General features: G+C 36.4%; 1 pseudogene; it reads right to left on the reverse strand.

The window, feature by feature from the left end:
- On the reverse strand, nt 1,625–3,807 carry LOC102174311 (annotated as a pseudogene).

Consider the following 25,158-nt stretch of genomic DNA (forward strand, 5'->3'; position numbering starts at 1 on the left):
GATGTCAGAAAATTTCTCCTAAATAGAAGAATAAAGATAACCAGCAAGCAAAGTTTATTTTAGTAATTCATAAGTATTTATCCTTGCAGATGTTATTAAGCAGATATATACATTTGTATGTACATAATTTCATTTTATGTGTTACCTTTCAAAAGTATTTGAGACAGGACATCACTATGTATTTAATTCAAGGCTGATTTTCACAGGGAAGTCTGAACTTGAATGTAATCTTCCACTTATAATCATCTTCTTCAAAAATAAAGGATAATTATGTCATTAAGATATGTTCTTTGTTCTGTAGGACTAAAGTCTAATCAATATGTGTAAGTAAACTGAAAACAGATTTAGTATGAAAAATGTTGAATTAAAATGTGTAAAAGGCTTGAAATCATGTATAAAAATGAATTCAAAATTGTAAATGTTCAAGACATCTATATTTTCTATACCTACTCCTTCTCATTTTTTCCTGGTGTTCACATGCAAGCTTCTTCATTTACTTCACTCTGCCTTATTCTTTCGTTTTTCTTCACAGCATTGATCATTCTGTGCATGTGGTGTCTGTGTGCATGTGTGAGAGAAAGAAAGAAGGATAGAGACAGAACATGTTTATTTTCCCCCTGCTGCAATATATCTCCTTGACATCAGAGATTTTGACTCATCTATATTTCTCACTTTTAGGACAATAAGTGGCATGTATTATTTGTGGAATAAATGAATAAATTATTAGTGAGTCCCTGTAGGTTTATATTTTATAGCCTCTTAGGACTGGTATGTCTATCAATATGTAGCATCTGCTTTTATCTCTACCAATGTGTTTCCCTTTAAATGAAACTCATATAGCTACTATAAACATTTATTTTTATTTATAATTTGATTTCATCCATTTTGCTTCATCCTTTTTAAAGTACATGCATATAATAGCTTTTAAGAAATAAGTAACTGGCAATTTTTCTTGGATAATTTGCTAGCTGTTTTTTATTAATTTATTTTTTAATTGGAGAAAATTTGCTTTACAATGTTGTGTTGGTTTCTGCTGTACAACAGAGCAAATCAGTCATAATTATGCATATATAACCTCTCTCTTGAACCTCCCTCCCCTTCCCCGTCCCACCCCCTAGGTCATTAGAGAATGCCAGGCTGGGCTCCTTGTGTTATATAGCAACATCTCACCAGCTATCTGTTTTATACATGGTAGGAAATGGCAACCCACTCCAGTGTTCTTGCCTGGAGAATACCAAGGACGGCGGAGCATGGTGGTTTGCCATCTATGTGGTCGCACATAGTTGGACATGACTGAAGCGACTTAGCAGCAGCAGGGTATATATGTCAATGGTACTTTCTCTGTCCATTCCACTTTTTCCTTCCCCCAGTGTGTCCATAAGTCCATTCTCTATACCTGAATCTCCATTCCTTCCCTTCAAATAGGTTTATTAATACCATTTTCCTAGATTTCACATATATGCGTTAATACACTATATTTATTTTACTCTTTGTAACATACTTCATTCTGTATAACAGGCACTAGTTTCATCCACCTCACTAGAATTGACTCAAATTCCTTCTTTTTATGGCTAATAATCCACTTTATATATATATATATATATATATATATATGTATATATATAAAGTAATTCTTTATTGATAAACATTTATACCAGAATTAGAAACGTCAGTAGAAAAATAAAATTGAAATAATTTCCCATGATACAAACATGTTATTATTTTGACTACATCATTTAGTGAAATAAACTAACTGAAAAGTTAAGTGACAACCAGCCAAACAGACTACAGAAAAAAGAAACGCAGGTACACAGAACCTCCTGCATGTGGACAGCTAATGGCACCAGGACTTCACATCCCGGGAAATGGTCTCCTAGGAAAGGCTGGGTATGCACTGCAGTTGTAATAAGAACTTCATTCAAACCAGAGGAGCAGTTCAGGTGTTAAGGATAAAGTCAGATACTTAATTGCTGCAATCCTGGTTCTTCTGAAGGTCACAGTTTTCAGGCCTTGACCCAGCAGGAAGTGATCGCACTGCCGAAGGGACACTGCACTGAGGTTCTTCTTTCTCATTTTGCTTGAAGACGGATTTCCCTTCTTGAGATGTTTCACCCACTTCCTTAGAAACCCCTGATCCACCAGGAACTGATGACACATTTGAAGGGACATTAGCCTGAGGTTTGCCCTTTACAGTTTGCTTGAATACGGATTTTGCTTCTTGAGAGGTTGCACCCACTTCATTACTCCCTCTGAATAGCCAAGTCATTTTTGGCATTATCTGCAACTTATGCCTGAACTTTGCAATAAGGACCTTATGATCTGAGCCACAGTCAGCTCCAGGTCTTGTTTTTGCTGACTGTACAGAGCTTCTCCATCTTTGGCGACAAATAATATAATCAATCTGATCTCGGTATTGACCATCTGGTGATGTCCATGTGTACAGACATCTCTCGTGTTGTTGGAAAAGGGTGTTTGCTATGACCAGCCTGTTCTGGTAACAAAACTCTATTAGCCTTCGCCCTGCTTCATTCTGTACCCCGAGGCCAAATTTTCCTGTTATTCTGGGTATCTCCTAACTTCCTACTTTTGCATTCCAACCCCCCTGATGAAAAGGACATCTATTTTCGGTGTTATTTCCAAGAGGTGTTGTAGGTCTTCATAGAATCGGTAAATTTCAGGTTCTGGAGCATAGGGAGTTGGGGCATAGACTTGGGTTACTGTGAGGTTGAATGCTTTGCCCTGGAAATGAACTGAAATCATTCTGTCATTTTTCAGATTGCATCCAATTACTGCATTTTGGACTCTTTTGTTAACTATGATAGCTACCCCGTTTCTTCTAAGAGACTGTTGCCCACAGTGATAGATATAATGGTCATCTGAATTCAATTCGCCCATTCCCGTCCATTTTAGTTCACTGATTCCTAAGATATCGATGTTTATTATTTCCATCTCCTGCTTCACCACATCCAATTTACCTGGATTCATAGATCTAACATTCCAGGCTCCTATGCAATATTCTTCTTTACAGCATTGGAGTTTACTTTCTTCACCAGTCACGATCACATTTGAATGTCGTTTCCACTTTTGCTTAGTCGATTCATCCTTACTCGAAGTATTAGTAATTGACCTCTGCTCTTTCTCAGTGGCATGTTGGCCACCTTTTGATCTGGGAGGCTCATGATCTGGTGACATACCAGGCCTTCCCTGTCTCCTGAGAAACCTGACTTTTTCACCAGCAACATCAAACACTTTGGTGACTTTAACTTCTCATTCTTTAGGTTTCTCTTGTTCTGCTTCTTCTCACTTTACTTGAAGCCATCTCTTTATTCTCCTCTCCTGTTTTAACTTGTGTGCTCAGAGGCACTTCTGGTTTTGGTTCTATGTCACTGAGGGAGCTGGCCAACATTTCCTCCTCCTCCTCTTCCCTAGCATCCTCTGACTTGGTGCCTTTTTCCTGCTCTGCAGCTGCATCTTCCTTGTCACTAATACTCCCTCCAAATTCCCTGTTGGCATCCTCCTCGTCCTCGTGTTGTGGTGAGAGGCCACTGTGTTTTCTCTTCCTGGCCAGAACGTTCGCAGCCTTTCTTTTTGTCCCTTCGGTTTTCTGTGTCTCCTCTTCAGCACCCATTTCACCTTCCTTCACTAATTCATTTACAGCATCTTCATGACACTCTCCAAGGGCAAAGCTCTAGGCAGAGAGGGTAGAAACGCTGAGTGTGCGTAGGCGACGCCGGATGGTGGCGGCGGCTCCGGCGGCGAGTGCGCACACGCAGAAACTGCGCTAGGTCGAGAAGCACCTTTTGCCATATATATATATATATGAGAGAGAGAGAGAAAGAGTTTCCTTGGAAGCTCAGCTGGTAAAGAATTTGCCTGCAATTTAGGAGACCTGGTTCAATTCCTGGGTTTGGAAGATCCCCTGGAGAAGGGATAGGCTACCCACTCCAGTAATCTTGGGCTTCCCTGGTGGCTCAGATGCTAAAGAATCAGCCTGCAATGTGGGATACCTAGGTTCGATTGTTGGGTTGGGAAGATCCCATGGAAAACGGCATGAAAACCCACTCTAGTATTCTTGCTTGAAGAGTCCCCATGGGCAAAGGAGCCTCGTGGGCTCCAGTCAGTGGGGTCACAAAGAGTCAGACACAATTGAGTGACTAAGCACAAAACACACACACACACACATATATATACAAATATATGCCACATCTTCTTTATATTCATCTGTTGACATAAATCTTGTTTACATCAGTGTGCTAGATGTTATAAATAGTGCTATGATGAGCATGGGGTACGTGTGCCTTTTTCAGTTATGGTTTTCTCAGGGCATATGTCCAGTGGTAAGATTACTGTGTCATATGGTAGTTTTATTCCTAGTTTTCTCAAGGACTCTCCATACTCTTCTCCATCGTGGCTGTATCAATTTACAGTCCCATCAATAGTAGAAGAGGGTTCACTTTTCTCTACATCCTCTCCAGTATTTATTGTTTGTAGTTTTGTTGTTGTTGTTGTTTTGATGATAGCCATTCTGACTGGTGGGAGGTGAAACCTCATTGTAGTAGCCTCATAGAATTGGGTGGGTAAGGTTCCTTCCTCTGCAATGTTTTTGGAAGCATTTGAGAAGAATAAGTGTTAACTCTTCTCTAAATGTTTGATAATGCTCATCTGAAGAACCGTCTGGTCCTGGACTTTTGTTTGCTGGAGGATTTAAAATCACAGTTTCAATCTCATTACTTATGTTTGATCCATTTATGTTTTCTATTTCTTCATGGTTCAATCTTTGAAGTTAGTATATGTCTAAGAATGTACCCACTTCTTCTAGATTGTCCCTTTTATTAGTACATAGTACAAAAGGATCTTATGATCTTTGTGGTTCATGGTGTTAGTTGTAATTTCTCATTTTCTATGTTAATTGTATTGATCTGAGTCCTCTCCCTTGTTTCTTGATGAGTCTGGCAAAAGGCTTATTGATTTTGTTTATCTTCTCAAAATACCAGCTTTTGGTTGCATTATTCCTTCCTATTGTTTTCTTTATTTCTATATTTCACTTATTTCTGCTCTGATTTATAAGATTTCTTTCCTTCTGCTAAGTTTAGTTTTTGTTTGTTCTTCTTTCTCTAGTAGCTTTAGGTGTAATGCTAAGTTGTTTATTTGAGGGTTTGTTTTTCTTTTTCTTGAGGTAGGGTTGCATTGTTATAAACTTCTCTTTTAGAACTGCTGTTTCAGCATTCCATAGGGTTTTGATCATCATGCTTTTGTTGTCATTGTTTCTAGGTGGTTTTTTTTTTTTTTTTTAAGTTACTCAGTCCCTTGGTTATTTAGTAGCATCAAAAAAACATGTGTTTTTGCTCTTTACAGTTTTTTTTTTCCCATAATTGATTTCTTATAGCATTGTGGCCAGAAAAGATGCTTGATACAATTTCAATTTTCTTAAATGTATCATCTTAAATTGTGACCCAAGATATGATCTATCCTGGAGAATGTTCCATGTGCACTTGAGAAGAAAATTATTTGTTACCTTTCCTTTGCTACTTTTGATACTTTTTATTTAAATTTAATTTTTGTCAGTTTGAATAATATGTGTCACAGCATACTTGGGTTTACCCTTTATGTATTCTTTGCCCTTCCTGAACTCCAGTTCAGTTCAGTTCAGTCACTCAGTCGTGTCCAACTCTTTGCAACCCCATGAATCGCACCATGCCAGGCCTCCCTGTCCATCACCAACTCCCGGAGTCTACCCAAACTCATGTGTATCAAGTCAGTGATGCCATCCAGCCATCTCATCTTCTGTCATCCCCTTCTCTTCCTGTCCCCAATCCCTCCCAGCATCATGCTCTTTTCCAATGAGTCAACTCTTCGCATGATGTGGCCAAAGTATTAGAGTTTCAGCATCAATATCAGTCCTCAGCATCAGTCCTTCCAATGAACACCCAGCATCAGTCCTTCCAATGAACACCCAGGACTGGTCTCTTTAGGATGGACTGGTTGGATCTCCTTGCAGTCCAAGGGACTCACAAGTGTCTTCTCCAACACCACAGTTCAAAAGCATCAATTCTTCAGCACTCAGCTGAACTTAGATGGCTATTTTCTTTCTTAGAAGGAATTTTTAACTATAATCTCCTTAAATATTTTCTCAGAGACTTTCTCCTTCTCTTCTTCTTAGACCCCTAAAATTTAAATGTGGGTGCATTTAATGTTGTTCCAGTGGTTTCTGAGACTACTCATTTCTTTTCATTCTTTTTTATTTATTCTGCTCCATGGCAGGTATCTCCACCATTATGTCTTCCAGCTCAGTTATTTATTCTTATCCCTCAGTTATTCTTCTATTGATTCCTTCTAGTGAACTTTTCATTTCTAATTTTATGTTGTGCATCACTATTTATTTGTTCTTTTAAGTACTTGTTAAACTTTTCTTGTGTTTTCGCAATTTGTGACTTCATTCTATTTCCAAGATGTTAGATCATCTTTACTATCATTCTGAATTATTTTTGATGTAGATTGCCTATTTCCTCTTTATTTATTTAGTCTTGTAGGTTGTTACCTTTTTCCCTCATCTGTAACATAGCTTTTTGTCATCTCATTTTTGTGGGAAGTGATTTTAGTGACTATCTTATTTTCATTAATTCTTGATTTTCCTCAGTGAATGTTTATTGTTTTAGTATTAATATTAAAAAGACACAAGTAATAAAATGTCATTGGCATACTAGGAAAATATCTATAAGTAAAAGATACATATCATTTTTAAATAGAATTTCTTATGGCATAAAGATCCTTTGCATTACTGAGAAAAACATAAGTACCAAAACAGAAAGAACCGTAAATGACCTGGTAAAGCTAAGGAGAGAAAAGCCTTATAATATAATTCCAAGTAGGAATATTGCAATGCTATACCAATTCTGGAATACTATTTACTGTTATGTTTTTTAAAAGTGCTCCATGTTTAATAATCATGTTTAATCAAATCATTGTCTCTTAATGATTTATTGGATTATTTTTGGAAATTTCAATTTCTCTTTTCCAGTTTTGCTGGCTTTCTTATTGATCTCAGTTGCAGAGAGTTATTTTCCTATTTTGACATTACTATCTTATCCTTTTTTCATGCCCTGCTCCAGTGGACCACATTTTTGTGAGAACATGGAATGACAGACTGGTTGAAAATTGGGAAAGGAGTATATCAAGACTGTATATTTTCACCCTGCTTATTTAACTTATATGCAGAGTACATCATGCAAAACGTTGGGCTAGATGAATCACAAGCTGGAATCAAGATTGCTGGGAGAAATAGCAATAACCCCAGATACGCAGATGACACCACCCTTATGGGAGAAAGTGAAGAAATAAAGAGCCTCCTGATGAAAGTGAAAGAGGAGAGTAAAAAAGCTGGCTTAAAACACAACATTCAGAAAACTAAGATCATGCCACTGATCCTGTCACTTCATGGCAAAATGGTGGGGAAAATGTGGAAACTGTCAAATTTCATTTTCTTGGTCTCCAAAATCTCTGCAAATGGTAACTGCAGCCATAAAGTTAAAAGACACTTGTTCCTTGGAATAATAGCTATGTAAAACCTAAAAAGCATATTAAAAAGCAGACAAAGGTTGCTGACAAAGGTCTGTCTAGTCAAAGCTATGTTTTTTTCCATAGTCATGTATGGATGTGAGAGTTGGGCCATAAAGAAGGTTGAGCGCCAAAAAATTGATGCTTTTGAACTTTGAGAAGACTCTTGAGAGTCCCTTTGACAGCAGGAGATCTAACCAGTCATCCTAAAAGAAATCAGCTCTGAATATTCATTGGAAGGACTGATGAAGCTTCAAAACTTTGGCCACCTGATATGAAGAGCTGACTCAATGGAAAAGTTCCCGATGCTGTGAAAAATTGAGGGCAAGAAGAGAAGTGGCAACAGAGAGTGAGATGGTTGCTGTCATCACTGACTCATTGGATATGAGTTTCATGAAACTCAGGGAGATAGTGATGGAGAAGCCTGAATATGCTGCAATTAATGGGGTTACAAAAAGTTGGACACGATTTAATGACTGAATAACAACAGCAATAATGTCACACTCATCACAAAATATTGATATCACTCATTTCCAAAAATAAAGGTTCATATTATTCATGCTTCATTTAAAGTTTTCTATTTTTTATTTGGCTTTATTTTGCCTCTGCTCTGTAATAGACATTAATTTTTAAAAAAAAAAACTTTATTTTATCAATTGCTTCTTAATTTGTTTCACTCTAGCCAAAAGTATTTTACTTCATATCTGTTTACCTCTTGATTTTTTCTTTTATATGTGAATAAGCTCTATAAAACTTTAACACTTACTAAACATATGTCTTATTCAAATAATTATCCCGCACACATAGATATATATGTTCTGAAAGAATTCCATCTTTTATAGATGAACAATAAAGACTAACTATAAACGTAAAACTGGGAAATTATCTATTTTCTCTTTCAATCTCACAGTATATCTCTGAATCCTTCAATGTTAATTATTTTCAAATTGTCTTTATTATTTATCAAAGTAGTATAAGCGACAGAGAATGAGATGGCTGGATGGCATCACAGACTCAATGGACATGAGTTTGGATGAACTCTGGGAGTTGGTGATGGACAGGGAGGCCTGGCCTGCTGCAGTTGATGGAGTCACAAACAGTCGGACACAAATGAGTGACTGAACTGAACTGAATAAGCTCATCATTTATGAAACATGAAATCAGCCTAAAAATACTTTCAACTGAAAACACAATTGTGAACCCAACCCCCTATTCTACTTTAAGTTTCAATTTTCAGTTAACCTCTCTATATTGTTCAGTTGTTTCTCCATGCAGTTCAGTTCAATTCAGTGTTCAGTCGTGTCCGACTCTTTGCGATCCCAAGAATTGCAGCATGCCAGGCCTCCCTGTCCATCACCAACTCCCGGAGTTCACTCAGACTCACGTCCATCGAGTCGGTGATGCCATCCAGCCATCTCATCCTCTGTCGTCCCCTTCTCCTTCTGCTCCCAATCTCTCCCAGCATCAGAGTCTTTTCCTATGAGTCAACTCTTCCCATGAGGTGGCCAAAGTACTGGAGTTTCAGCTGCAGCATCATTCCTTCCAAAGAAATCCCAGGGCTGATCTCCTTCAGAATGGACTGGTTGGATCTTCTTGCAGTCCAAGGGACTCTCAAGAGTCTTCTCCAACACCACAGTTCAAAAGTATCAATTCTTTGGCACTCTGCCTTCTTCACAGTCCAGCTCTCACATCCATACATGACTACTGGAAAAACCATAGCTTTGACTAGACGCACCTTAGTCGGCAAAGTAATGTCTCTGCCTTTGAATATACTATCTAGGTTGGTCATAACTTTTCTTCCAAGGAGTAAGCGTCTTTTAATTTCATGGCTGCAGTCACCATCTGCAGTGATTTTGGAGCCCCAAGAAACAAAGTCTGACACTGTTTCCACTGTTTCTCCATCTATTTCCCATGAAGTGATGGGACTGGATGCCATGATCTTCATTTTCTGAATGCTCATCTTTAAGCCAACTTCTTCAATCTCCTCTTTCACTTTCATCAAGAGGCTTGTTAGTTCCTCTTCACTTTCTGCCATAAGGATGGTGTCATCTGCATATCTGAGGTAATTGATATTTCTTTCGGCAATCTTGATTCCAGCTTGTGTTTCTTCCAGTCTAGCATTTCTCATGATGTACTCTGGATATAAGTTAAATAAGCAGGGTGACAATATACAGCCTTGGCGGACTCCTTTTCCTATCTGGAACCAGGCTGTTGTTCCATGTCCAGTTCTAACTGTTGCTTCCTAACCTGCATACTGATTTCTCAAGAGGCAGGTCAGGTGGTCTGGTATTCCCATCTCTTTCAGAATTTTCCACAGTTAATTGTGATACACACAGTCAAAGGCTTTGGCATAGTCAATAAAGCAGAAATAGATGTTTTTCTGGAACTCTCTTGCTTTTTCCATGATCCAGCAGATGTTGGCAATTTGATCTCTGGTTCCTCTGTCTTTTCTTAAAACCAGCTTGAACAGCAGGAAGTTCATGGTTCACATATTGCTGAAGCCTGGCTTGGAGAATTTTGAGCGTTACTTTACTAGCATGTGACATGAGTGTAATTGTGTGGTAGCTTAAACATTCTTTGGCATTGCCTTTCTTTGGGATTGGAATGAAAGCTGACCTTTTCCAGTCCTGTGGCCACTGCTGAGTTTTCCAAATTTGTTGGCATATTGAGTGCAGCACTTTCACAGCATCATCTTTCAGGATTTGAAACAGCTCATCTGGAATTCCATCACCTCCACTAGCTTTGTTCATAGTGATGCTTTCTAAGGCCCACTTGACTTCACATTCCAGGATGTCTGGCTCTAGATAGTGATCCCACCATCGTGATTATCTGGGTCATGAAGATCTTCTTTTGTACAGTTCTCCTGTGTATTCTTGCCACTTCTTCTTAATATCTTCTGCTTCTGTTAGGTCCATACCATTTCTGTCCTTTATTGAGCCCATCTTTGCATGAAATGTTCCCTTGGTATGTCTAATTTTCTTGAAGAGATCTCTAGTCTTTCCCCTTCTGTTCTTTTCCTCTATTTCTCTGCATTGATCGCTGAAGAAGACTTTCTTATCTCTTCTTGCTATTCTCTGGAACTCTGCATTCAGATGCTTATATCTGTCCTTTTCTCCTTTGCTTTTTGCCTCTCTTCTTTTCACAGCTATTTGTAAGGCCTCCCCAGACAGCCATTTTGCTTGTTTGCATTTCTTTTCCATGGGGATGTTCTTGATCCCTGTCTCCTGTACAATGTCACCAACCTCAGTCCATAGTTCATCAGGCACTCTATCTATCAGATCTAGTCCCTTAAATCTATTTCTCACTTCCACTGTATAATCATAAGGGATTTGATTTAGGTCATACCTGAATGGTCTAGCGGTTTTCCCTACTTTCTTCAGTTTGAATCTGAATTTTGAAATAAGGAGTTCATGATCTGAGCCACAGTCAACTCCTGGTCTTGTTTTTGTTGACTGTAGAGAGCTTCTCCATCTTTGGCTGCAAAGAATATAATAGATCTGATTTTGGTGTTGACCATCTGGTGATGTCCATGTGTAGAATCTTCTCTTGTGTTGTTGGAAGAGGGTGTTGGCTATGACCAGTGCATTATCTTGGCAAAACTCTATTAGTCTTTGCCCTGCTTCATTCTGCATTCCAAGGCCAAATTTTTCTATTCCTCCAGGTGTTTCTTGACTTCCTACTTTTGCATTCCAGTCCCCTATAATGAAAAGGACATCTTTTTTGGGTGTTAGTTCTAAAAGGTCTTGTTCAGTTTAGTTCAGTCGCTCAGTCATATCCAACTCTTTGCGACCCCATGAACTGCAGCATGCCAGGCCTCCCTGTCCATCATCAACTCCCAGAATTCACTCAGACTTGCGTCCATTGAGTCAGTGATGCCATCCAGCCATCTCATCCTCTGTCGTCCCCTTTTCCTCCTGCCCCCAATCCCACCCAGCATCAGAGTCTTTTCCTATGAGTCAACTCTTCCCATGAGGTGGCCAAAGTACTGGAGTTTCAGCTGCAGCATCATTCCTTCCAAAGAAATCCCAGGGTGATCTCCTTCAGAATGGACTGGTTGGATCTCCTTGCAGTCCAAGGGACTCTCAAGAGTCTTCTCCAACACCACAGTTCAAAAGCATCAATTCTTCAGCGCTCAGCCTTCTTCACAGTCCAACTCTCACATCCATGCATGACTACTGGAAAAACCATAGCCTTGACTAGACGCACCTTAGTCAGCAAAGTAATGTCTCTGCTTTTGAATATGCTATCTAGGTTGGTCATAACTTTTCTTCCAAGGAGTAAGCATCTTTTAATTTCATGGCTGCAATCACCATTTGCAGTGATTTTTGAGCCCCCCAAAATAAAGTCTACCACTGTTTCCCCATCTATTTCCCATGAAGTGATGGACCAGATGCCATGATCTTCTGTAGGTCTTCATAAAACTGTTCAACTTCAGCTTCTTCAACGTTACTGTTTAGGGCATAGACTTGGATTTCCATGATATTGAATGGTTTGCCTTGGTGACAGAGATCATTCTGTCGTTTTTGAGATTGCATCGAAGTACTGCATTTCAGACTCTTTTGTTGACCATGAGGGCTACTCCATTTCTTCTGAGGGATTCCTGCCCGCAGTAGTCTATATAATGGTCATCTGATTTAAATTCAGCCATTCCAGTCTTTTATTTTTTCCAAACAATGTTTCTATTGTCATTTTATTACAAATGCTCAAATTGATCTTTTGTATACATGTTACTATTTTTTCCAAATTAAATTCATTAAACATCTAGTGTTCCAGTTTTCCCTGTCACTCACTTACCCAAGGAGATCACCTCACAATGCTCAGTCCTCAAGTATCATCTTAAACTTGGCACTGTCTTGTCTTGATTCAGTCCCCCATTGTAAAGTGGGTATTCTTTTAGCCTCTTTGTAGAGTATAAACCTCTATTTAGCGTATAAATTTGCCCACTTGTTTTTCAGAAGCCGGATCTGAAAGAGGTGTATTGCCACAGTCAATCTGTAGGTTTTGTAATTAAATCTTCAGCTAATAGGTAGCTTCCTTCTGAAGTGGTTTATGCTCCTTGCATCCGGAGTATCTTGCATTCAGTGTACCACAGAATGGATATATGTGCCCTGTGAATGTAAGAAATGGCATTTTCCTGGATGGCTTTCAATACTCCCATTAAAAAGATCTTGAGAGTCCAACTCCTTTGCACTTTGATTTTGGGCAATTATTTCTTCCCAATCCCAGCTTTCTGTGGTATTTGGTTCTTCCACATAAGAAAACTTTAAAGATTCTGTGGAACACTTTTGTTTTTAGCTCATTGTTTTTCACACAACAGGCACCCAGTAATTGCTTCCTGAAGCAGTTAGCACTTCTCTAATTTCCCTTTGTCTTCAAGTGTTGTTGAAATATCAGACATACTGTTGCTTTTTCTCAATTTTCTTTGTCCCTGGGAATATAAAATATTTTATTATTGGTTTAAAAAGATACATGTATAATCAAGCTTCAATCATTCATTTAATTCTTTTCTAATTAAAATTTAGAGAATATTATATATGCCTAAGCTGTTGATTTGTGTTTTGTTGTTGTTGTTGTTGTTGTTCTATTTAATCCTGAAATCTGTGTTTTAATTCTCTAGATAACTAGGCTAATTAGTTTAGAAATATCAAAAATTACTTTCAGCTCTTAGGCCTAGACCCAAGCCAGACACATATAATATTCTACTCTTTCTAGTCCTCAGAATCGGCTTGTCTTCACTTAACCCTGTATATCCTCGGAGGAGCATATGCCAATAAGGAAGGCAAATATAGCTCTCTTTTGCCAATTCAAGTTTGGAAAGAGAGAACAAGAAGTATTGTAAGGAGGACAAAAAGCTAAAGAGTTGTTCAGAAGGAAAAGATCTTTGTACAGTGTTCTTTAACCCTAAAAGATGACACTGAATTTTTTCTCAATATCATTTTTAGTAAATGTGTGACTTTAAAAACCCTTGGTTTGTATATAAAATTAAATTCCACTTAAGCTTAATAATGTGAAGATATTTTCACTTGCAAGGCTTCCCAGGAGGCACAGTGGTAAAGAATCTGTCTGCCAACGCAGAAGACATGGCTTTGATCCCTGGGTCAGGAAGATCCTCTGAAGAAGGATGGCTATTCATTCCATGCCTGGAGAATTCCATGGACAGAGGAGACTGGAAAGCTACGATCCATGGGTTGCAAAGAGTCAGACACAACTGAGTACACACACACACACACACACACACACATTTTCATTTGGTCAGAAATATAAATGGAATTATTTAGCCCTTACTATTGTTAGAAATACACATGAAAGTGAAAGTGTTAGTTGCATAGTTATGTCCAACTCTTTGTGACCTGATGAACTTTAACCCACCAGGCTCTTCTATCCATGAAATTCTTCATGAAAGAATGCTGGAGTGCCTATCCATTTCCTTCTCCAGGGGATCTTCTTGACCCAGAGATTGAACTGGGTCTATCATTAAAAATGGCCAATAAATTTATTTATTTAATGAAAACCAGTAAGTTGCTAAAGATTATTTATAGAATAACCTTACTTCTGAAAAGCAAATAGTAAATTCAACAGATAATAGCATATCAGTGGAAAAATTCTGAAGAGTAATATATTCAGCTGTTCATAGAGGATTACTTTGAATAATAGGAATATCAGTTCAGTTCAGTCAGTTCAGTCGCTCAGTCGTGTCCGACTATTTGCGACCCCATGAATTGCAGCATAGTAGTCCTCAATGTTATGCCTCTATGATGTTCCCATTTTCTTCTACCATGTGATATAATTAGTTTAACTATGAAAAATTAATTATGTCATATTTATTGAATACTTGCCACTTGCCTAGCATGATGCCAGGAATCAAAGTTGTTATAAAGAAAAATAAGGTACTAATTCTAAATTCATGTAACTTGTAATAACAAGACAAGATATACGGACATAAATCACATAATTATGCAAGAAATTATGTGAATAATTGTCTAAATTAGTGATTCTTTTTTAGTTCAATGAGCCAACATTTCCAAGTAGGATAGAATAGGGAAATGATTGAACCTGAAATGCATACTGATAGAAGAATTCTATTTGTATAAGTCAACTAAAGTTCTACAGTGCATTAAAGCAGGGGTTATTCAAGCAAGAAAAGTCCCAATATTTAAGTGATAAATTAATATTAGCAAATCATTTTAACATCCAATAATCATAAGTTGAAAATATTTAGATTTATGAAAAGACAGTGTTAGCATCATGTCAAATGTTTATTTACACTGAAAAGAAGCATATAGAGGAAAAGTTGTTCTTGTCCCAGAAAATATGAAAGGCATATGAAGACAAAAATGTAGTTGTTTTCAACTCTCCATCACCCCCCAATGATTGTTTTATTGGCATAAGTGGTTAGCAACTATAAGGTTTTGCTATTAAAGATAAGGTAAAGCAGCCATAAAATGAGGACAAAAATTATTGTGGATTTGTAACCTGAAGTTTATTTTTTTATTGAAAATCCACTTTTCCAGGATATAACCCAGAGGTAATGATATTTTGAGGAGTCTTAGTTATTTTCATTTGTGGCTCTGCAATTTCTATGTAACTCTTCAAACCAAACATTTGATCCAATATTTCTGCTCCTGTTTCCATTATCAAAATTGTTTTTCCCCTAATGGTGGGAAGAAGAGCCATAATCAAGCAAAAACAACAAGAACTCAACCGTGACTGCCCATTAAAATCACCAGTGACCTTCACAGGACAATTAAATCAGAATCTGTAGGGAACAAGTAAAAAGTAGTTTTCCAGAGCCCCACAGATGATTGCAATGTACAGGAAGGCTGAGTACTACTGAACTTAGTGAACTCAGATCACTGAATGAAAAGTGAATCTGAATAAAAATAAATAAATAAACAAGTAGTTTCCACTGAAATAGAACTCATGGGAAATTCATATGAGAAATTTAAATGCAAGAAAACATTAAGAATTTTTAAGGAAAATAAATTAATAGATAAAAATTTTTAGACACTAAATTTTAGACATCAGATTCAAGAATTTTGGATTTGGAAATGTAATAGCAAAATAGAAATGAGACTATTACTACTAAGAAGCAATTGAATTTTCTCAAATTTCCAGCTGAAGACATATCTTAAAATATGTAGTTAAAGTGTAAAAAGGTATAAAAATGTGTGAAAATGTAAGTACCTTGGTATACTCATACATGAGCAATAACATGGGACATATAAACCTTCCTTAAAAAGAAAAGTATGAGGGGAAAATACAGTTAGACTCAATTAGTACAGAAAAATATTCATTTTGTAACTAAGAAATTTACTCTGAAGAATGGAAGGATTTCACCAGTCCTGGAAAGGATTACTTTTTTTAAAATTAAAATTAAATATCAATATGAATGATTATCAATAGTGGAAATTCAAAATCCCAAGATTAAAGAGAATGATCTTATAAGTGAACAACAAATATCTTAACACACACACACACAAAAATTAACAGATTTCTCCTTTGCAAGAAGAGACTATATAAGTCAACAACAGCATATAGAATAAAAATTAAAGGACAGAGAAAAAAGAATCCTATTCCCAGTTAAAATATCACTTATATGTCAGGAAAAGACATTGTAATTATACAAGTATTAAAAAGTTAGCATATACATAATTAATATGAAGGATGAAGGATATATTTTAGGTAATGTTCTAATCAGCAAATAAAAAAGCATATTTTTTTAAAAAGAGTAATATTATGAGGAAACAAATAGGAAGATATATTTAAAATATTAATATTATAAGAAAGTAAAAGTTTAATAGTATATAAACTAAACTCAAGATGGGGAAGTTGGGAAAAAATAAGTAAAGTAGAGAGAATAGGAATGCATTAATACAGAATTTTAAAAATAGTTATAGTTTTAATGTTAAATTGACCTTTCCACAAAAAGGCTGGAATAGCATAATAAGATGAGGAAATCTTTATCTAACTTTATCTAAAACCTTTATCTAACTTATCTAAAAACATTAAAACAAGAAATGAGTTCAAAGCACAACAAAATTTTAAATGGGCTAGCAATTTTGTTATGGGTGACCCCAGAAGACAAAATAACCCCTAAGTGATTAAATTCTAGACTAATTTATTAAAATACTTTATCACTTACTGACCCAATATATTGATAAATGGAACAAGTTACCCTAGGGATAACAGGCTAGTCCTACTCTAGAGTTCATATGGACAAAATAGTTTATGACGTCAATGTTGGATCAGGATATCCCAATGGTGTAATATATCAATGGTGTGATATCAATGTTTCATTTGTTCCATGATTACAGTCCTACATAATCTGAATTCAGACTAATCTGAATTGGTTTCTGTATATTGCATGTTTCTTGAAGTACAAAAGAATAAGAGAAATAAGACCTACTTTATAAAATTCCCTTCAAACTAGTAGATGATATAATCTGAATTCAATTAATTTATATACAGCCCTGCTGATGTTGGGAAAGATGGAAGGCAAGAGGAGAAGGGGATGACAGAGGATGAGATGGTTAGATGGCATAACTGACTCAACGGACATGAGTTTGGGTAAACTCCGAGAGTTGGTGATGGACAGGGAGGCCTGGCATGCTGCGGTTCATGGGGTCACAAAGAGTCTGACATGACTGAGCAACTGAACTGAACTGAACTGAACTGACCAAGGACAGGATTTCTTAAGGTGGGAGAGCTTTGTAATTGTGTAAAATTTAAACCTTTTTCCAGATGTTCAATTCTTCTTAATAGCATGTTTATTCTCATTCTACTTACCATAGAATTCCTCACATTAATACAGCAAAAAGACTTTGTAGACAATCCCAAAAAGTACCAAACACTGTCAGCCTTTCTGGCCTACTATCATCTATCACCAATGCTATCATAGTATTCATTAAGGAACCATTAAGACCACTAACATCATCAGTGTCTTCCTGTAAAGAGCAGGGTAATAAATATTTTAGACCCTCAAGCCCATGTAGTCTTCAAAACAGCTGCCCATTTCTACCATCATAACTCAAAGTCAGAAAAGGCAGGCATAGACAATACATACACATGTGGGAATAATCATATTCCAACACAATTTTATAAACTTAAGCAGTGAGGTTGATTTGTTTTATGGGCAGTAATTTAATAACCTCTGTTTTAAAAGAAATTTTTTGATGGTGATGAGCACACAGGCCAATGAAAATACCAAAATATAAATGAAAAGGCAGAAAAAAATAGGGAGCACTTCGTGAATGCCAGTATGCAGAGCTCCATGGGTATACTTCCAGTGAAGCAACCATAACTGCTAAAAGTTGTATATAAAATAAAATTCTTGGGAGATTTTCTAAGGGCATACATCAAATGAAAAAAATAATTTATCCAAGAAATTACACTAAATCTCCATAAAAAGTTTGAGTATGTATTACCTAAGCCATATCTACTTCCTGCCTAAAACCTCAGTTCAGTGTGACTAAAGCTCTATTCTGAGTGGATATGCTTAACATTAAGTGCTCTCACCCCCTAGCCTGCACTCAAAGACAGTGATGTTTCCCTGAACGAGGTAAAAACCACCAATATTTCTCATTCCTACAGGCTGCATGTTATAGAAGCTAAATACCAGGTGAATCATGAGCACGTTCTAGACGTTGGAGCTCCTTCCATTTACTAAAGGATACCAGGTCATTTTTCTTTCTCATTCAACACATAGAGATGATGTTCTTCACTGCAAGAAACAAGTCAAAAAGACTAGTATTATTGCCCCTGTGTGCGTGGGTGCAAAGTCATGTCAATCACATCTGACTCTTTGCAACCATGTGAACTGCAGTCTGCCAGGCTCCTCTACCCATGGAATTCCCCAGGCAAGCATACTGGAGTAGTTTGCCATGCCCTTCTCCAGGGGATCTTCCAGACCCAGGGATCAAACCCACATGGGCAGGCGGGTTCTTTACCACTAGTGCCACCTGAGAAGATTGAGTTACCTTAACCCCTTTGTTCTCCAGTCTCTTTTTCTTTTACTTTTCCTACTCCCTTATTTGGGAATTCATGATCCACCATCAATTCTCCTGCTATGGGTATTTATGTACATCAAGTGAGTTTACTATAGGCATAACTAGAGGATCTGTGACCCTCCTACCAGAGCTGGTGCTCTGTACCTGAGAGCAAGAGCTGGAGAAAAACTAGTGCCTTGCAGAAAAGAAGGAAATCTGAGGTCTTTCACTTCAAGCCCTAAGTTCTGATCCTTGGAAAACACAGTTCAGCATCTCTTCAATTTGTTGTGACATTAGGTCAAAGATAACTATGATAGTATTACTTTAGTTTAAAAATAATTTAGAATTAAAAATGTATACAAATTTTAAAATTAAGTGTTGTTAAAAATAAAATGTTTTAAAAAATGCAATGGCATATCCTCACAACATAGAGAAAATAGCCAAAAAAACTCCACAAAAGTTTGAAGAAGGAAAAAACAGTGAGTGATGTAATTAATTAACCATAAAACAAGGACAAGACAGAGATTAAAAAAGTTAAAATTAGCCTCAAAATTTCCACAACTTAATAAACCAAGTGACTACAATGATTACAAAAAGAAAAGGCACAAATAATTAATAAAATAAATTAATGAATATATATCTAGTTCATACATAAAGAGATGAAAAGGCATATCATACAAATATTTTAAGTCTATAAAACTGATAAAGCAAATAATATGGCTATGTCCTAGAAAAATATCTCATAAATAATGACAATAAAGAACAGAAATTTAAAACTTAAAGAACAAAAACTCTAAGTTCTAGAATTAAAAAGATATTAAATATTTTCACTTAAACTGTATCTCAAGCCTTGTTAATAAGCTTTATCCAACACAGAGATTGCCACTATTCTAAATGAAACATTTCCACAGGTTACAAAAAAAATGGACATACTCTAGCATATTTTGTGAAGCCAGTGTGATATCAGTCATAACAAGAATAATAAGAAAAAGGAAACTGTAATTTAATCTTAATCATTAGTAAAAACTTTTAAAATTTTATCAAAAGTTATCCATCTCTTTATATAAAAAAATAAATATGACCAATTTGGATTTATTCTCCATAATGAAAGTTGATCTAACATTTAAAAATAATCAATGCAATTTAAATTAGAGAATGATTAGAGAATAATTGGGAAAGTAAATTATCAATATTGATATAAAATGACTTGATGAAATTCAGAATTCATTTATGACAAAACACATAGCAAAATAGAAAAAGAAGGGAAGTTAGATGAAGTGATAGGGCCTTTAAAAACCCTAATGAAAGTATTGTACTTAACAATATGTTGAATGTTTTTATTTGAGACTAGTAATTACATAAGCATATCCACCATCCCTGTCTTGTCAGTTTGGTAAGATAAGAAAAAGAAAGAAATGATATACAATTGGAAAGGAAGAAACAAAACAGTATTATTCCCACATTATTGTATGACTGATACACAGAAAATTTTAAGGCTTAACAATCAGAATAAATAAGTGAATTTAGCAAAGTTACAGGATACAAAAATGATGTAAAAATTATATAAATTCCTCTATACTTGCAACATACAAAATATAAAATTTTCAAGTGATACCACTTAAAGTAGTATGAAAAACACCAAAAACCTAGAATTAAATCTAACAAACCCAATCAAAAAATGGGCCAAAGAACTAAATAGACATTTCTCCAAAGAAGACATACGGATGGCTAACAAACACATGAAAAGATGCTCAACATCACTCATTATTAGAGAAATGCAAATCAAAACCACAATGAGGTACCACTTCACACCAGTCAGAATGGCTGCGATCCAAAAATCTGCAAGCAATAAATGCTGGAGAGGGTGTGGAGAAAAGGGAACCCTCCTACACTGTTGGTGGGAATGCAAACTAGTACAGCCACTATGGAGAACAGTGTGGAGATTCCTTAAAAAATTGCAAATAGAACTACCTTATGACCCAGCAATCCCACTTCTGGCATACACACCGAGGAAACCAGAATTGAAAGAGACACATGTACCCCAATGTTCATCGCAGCACTGTTTATAATAGCCAGGACATGGAAACAACCTAGATGTCCATCAGCAGATGAATGGATAAGAAAGCTGTGGTACATATACACAATGGAGTATTACTCAGCCGTTAAAAAGAATTCATTTGAATCAGTTCTGATGAGATGGGTGAAACTGGAGCCAATTATACAGAGTGAAGTAAGCCAGAAAGAAAAACACCAATACTGTATACTAACACATATATATGGAATTTAGGAAGTTGGCAATGACGACCCTGTATGCAAGACAGGAAAAAAGACACAGATGTGTATACCAGACTTTTGGACTCAGAGGGAGAGGGAGAGGGTGGGATGATTTGGGAGAATGGGAATTATAACATGTATACTGTCATGTAAGAATTGAATCGCCAGTCCATGTCTGACGTAGGGTGCAGCTTGCTTGGGGCTGGTGCATGGGGATGACCCAGAGAGATGTTGTGGGGAGGGAGGTGGGAGGGGGGTTCATGTTTGGGAACGCATGTAAGAATTAAAGATTTTAAAATTTAAAAAAAAATAAAAAAATTAAAAAATAAATAAATAAATAAATAAATCTAACAAACCTTGAGCACAACTTAATAAAAAGAATCCAATGAATTGCTATAGTTTTACATGGACAAGAAATTATTAATCAACTGGTATGGTAACATATCATTTGGAAATAAATGATTTGTATAATTGATAGCATCTCAATCAATCTTCCAAAAGACTCTTTTGGAAAATTTCTTTTTAATGTATAATTATTCTTAACTTTATATTGAAGGTAAAAGGCCCAGAATAGCCAAGGAACGATTGTAGAAGAAAGATAAAATGGGCATACTCATTATAATTGATAACAAGGTATATTAAAAAAATGTCTGAACTACAGCAGTATATTTGATGCAAAAATATGCAAATAGACCAAATAGAAAACAAGAAATGGACTGACTATTGACTTTAAGGACACTAAACTCATTAATTTGTTAATCTCTTTTCATGGTATCACATCAGGGTAAAGAGAAAGGTTGATCTTTTTAACCTTTTATTGAGATAATGACTATAAATGTGAAGAAAGTATTGACCTACGAACACAAAAATCAGTTTCAAATAGATTGTATACCCAAGTTTAAGCAGCTAATCCAATAGCATTTAAAAGATAGTACAGATGAATATATATAATTTCAAATTTAGAAATGTCCTGTTACATGGAATATTAAATCAATGTCTCCTAGCTCTTGAATCAGGAATGACTTGTATGTCTCCTTGCCAAGGAAATATGGCCAAAGCAATGTTGGACCACGTATAAGATTAAGCTTCAAAAGTCTTTCATGCTTCTGTTCTGGCTCTTGGTCCTGCCCAGCTGCTTAAGTTAACAAGTTCAAGCTAACCTGTTGGATGATAAGGAACATGTGGTTTTGTCATTGCTATTATCCAGCTTATGCTAGCCAACGCCAGAACCAAGGCTGCACTGTTAAGCACGATGAGTGATTGCAATTGCATCAGTGAGTCCAGTTGAGATTAGTCCTAATTATTCATTCACAGACTGTAAGCAAAAGAACTGTTGTTTCAAACTAGTAAACTTTAGGTAGCTTATTATGCAATATGTGTGTTCAGTTGCTCAGTACTGTCTAACTCCTTGCAACCCCATGGACTGTAACCCAACAGGCTCCTGCATCCATGAGATTTGCCAGGCAAGAAAACTGAAGCAGGAAGACATTTTTGACTCCAGGGGATCCTCCTGGCTCAGGGATTGAATTTGCATCTCTTGATTCTCTCCTGCAGATTTTTCACTGTTGAACCCCCAGGGAAACCCCTATTATGCAACAAAATGTAGTAAATAGTGACACAAATTGGCAGGTTATTGAAGAAGATATTCAAATAAAAATCTAATAAAGTTAACAATCACCAAGTGACAAAAAAAACAAGGATAAAACCAAATGCTAACATGACATATTGCAACTGGAATTCTTATACATTGCTTATGGGAGTATTGTTTTATAAAATAACTTGGTGAAGAGGTTGGCATTGGCTAATCAGTTAAAACATTTCCATACTCTATGATTCCAATTCTAATCCTAGGTAAAATTTAACAGAAATGCACACATGCGTGAACATGTTTTGTAGATGTCCATTGCAGCAATAACAATAAAAGAAACTAAATGTCCATTGGCACAATAATGAACAGTTATATATGGTTTATTCATATTAACATGCTATTTTGAAGTACTTAAAATGTATCTACTAAACCCACAAAACATGCATGGAACTCACAAACAGAATTTTGAACTAAAGAAACCAGAAACAAAAATAATATGTACTATTTAATTCCATTATTGTCTGTGTTTCAATAATTCAACAAAGATAGTGCTAATTAGAGACTTTACATTTATCTAATAAAACTTTAAAGGAGGGCAAACAAGTTTTACCTTAATAGTCAGTTTAATGATTCTTTTATTAAAATAATTTTAATTCAAATATAGTTGACATATGACATTGTGTAAGTTTAAGGTATAGAACACATTGATTTAATACATTTATATAATGCAACATGATTGCCATTGTAGTGTTAGCTAGCACCCTATTTATTGACTATGCCAAAGCCTTTGACTGGATGGATCACAATAAACTGTGGAAAATTCTTAAAGAGATGGGAATACCAGACCATCTGACCTGTCTCTTGAGAAACCTGTATGCAGGTCAGGAAGCAACAGTTAGAACTGGACATGGAACAACAGACTGGTTCCAAATAGGAAAAGGAGTATGTCAAGGCTGTATATTGTCATCCTGCTTATTTAACTTATACACAGAGTACATCTTGAGAGACGCTGGGCTGGAAGAAGCACAAGCTGGAATCAAGATTGCCAGGAGAAATATCAATAACCTCAGATATGCAGATGACACCACCCTTATGGCAGAAAGTGAAGAGGAACTAAAAAGCTTCTTGATGAAAGTGAAGGAGGAGAGTGAAAAAGTTGGCTTAAAACTCAAAACTCAGAAAACAAAGATCATGGCATCTGGTCCCATCACTTCATGGGAAATAGATGGGGAAACAGTGGAAACAGTGGCTGACTTTATTTTGGGGGGCTCCAAAATCACTGCAGATGGTGACTGCAGCCATGAAATTAAAAGACGCTTACTCCTTGGAAGAAAGTTATGACCAACTTAGACAGCATATTTAAAACCAGAAACATTACTTTGCCAACAAAGGTCCATCTAGTCAAGGCTATGGTTTTTCCAGTAGTCATAGATGGATGTGAGAGGTGGACTGTGAAGAAAGCTGAGCACCGAAGAATTGATGCTTTTGAACTGTGGTGTTGGAGAAGACTCTTGAGAATCCCTTGGACTGAAGGGAGATCCAACCAGTCCATCCTAAAGGAGATCAGTCCACGTGTTCATTGGAAGGACTGATTTTGAAGCTGAAACTCCAATATTTGGCCACCTCATGCAAAGAGTTGACTCATTGGAAAAGACCCTAATGCTGGGAAGGATTAGAGGCAGGAGGAGAAGGGGATGACAGAGGATGAGATGGCTGGATGGCATCACTGACTCGATGGACATGGATTTGGGTAGATTCTGAGAGTTGGTGATGGACAGGGAGGCCTGGCATGCTGCAATTCATGGGGTCGCAAAGAGTCAGACATGACTGAGCAACTGAACTGAATCGAACTATCACAGAAAACTATATCCTTTCTGTGATTTGAATGATTAACACGTAGTCTCAGTAAGGTTTATGTTTATAATACATTATTGTTGCCTCAAATCACCTTATCATACATTACATTTTCAGGACTTATTTATCTATAAGTTGTATCCTTGTATCGTTAAAAATACCTCTCCTCTTCCCCAACCTCCAGGGTCCGGTAATCACAATTTTGCTCTATGTTTTCAGAACCCACAAATAAGTGACATCACACATTTTTTTGCCTTTTTCTGTCTAATTTATCTCACTTAGGCTAATATGCTCAAAGTCTACAAATGCTGTTGCACATGGCAAGATTTCCTTTATTCCTCATTGACGAATAAATAATATGCTGTTGCAAATATATATTACATTTTCATTATCCACTCACCATTGAGACACACCTATGTTGTCCCCATATGTTGATTACTGTGACTAATGTTGCAATAAATATGGGAATACTTATATCACTTTGATATTCAGTTTTAATTTCTTTTGAGTATATACATCAGTGGAATTGCTGAATCATGGATTAGTTCTACTTGAAATTTTTAAGGAAACTCCATACTGTTATCCGTAGTGACTGAACAGATATACATTCCCACAAACAGTATACTGAATTCCTTTTTTCCCAACATTCTCACCATTTGTTATCTTTCATCTTTTTGATCATTCCGTTCTAACAATCGTCAGGTGATCTCTTCTTGTGATTTTGAGTCCCAATTCCCTGGTGATTAATGACCTTGACCACATCCTCATGTACCTGATGGCATTTTGGATATCATTTTTGAAAAATGTTCATTTAGTTCATATGCCCATTTAAAAATCAGGCTGATTTTTTTTCTCTTTTTGTTATTGAGTTGTATGAATTATTTATGTATTTTGCATATTGAT

The sequence above is a fragment of the Capra hircus genome, chromosome 11, assembly GCF_001704415.2.
Source record: "Capra hircus breed San Clemente chromosome 11, ASM170441v1, whole genome shotgun sequence".
Lineage (NCBI taxonomy): Eukaryota > Metazoa > Chordata > Mammalia > Artiodactyla > Bovidae > Capra > Capra hircus.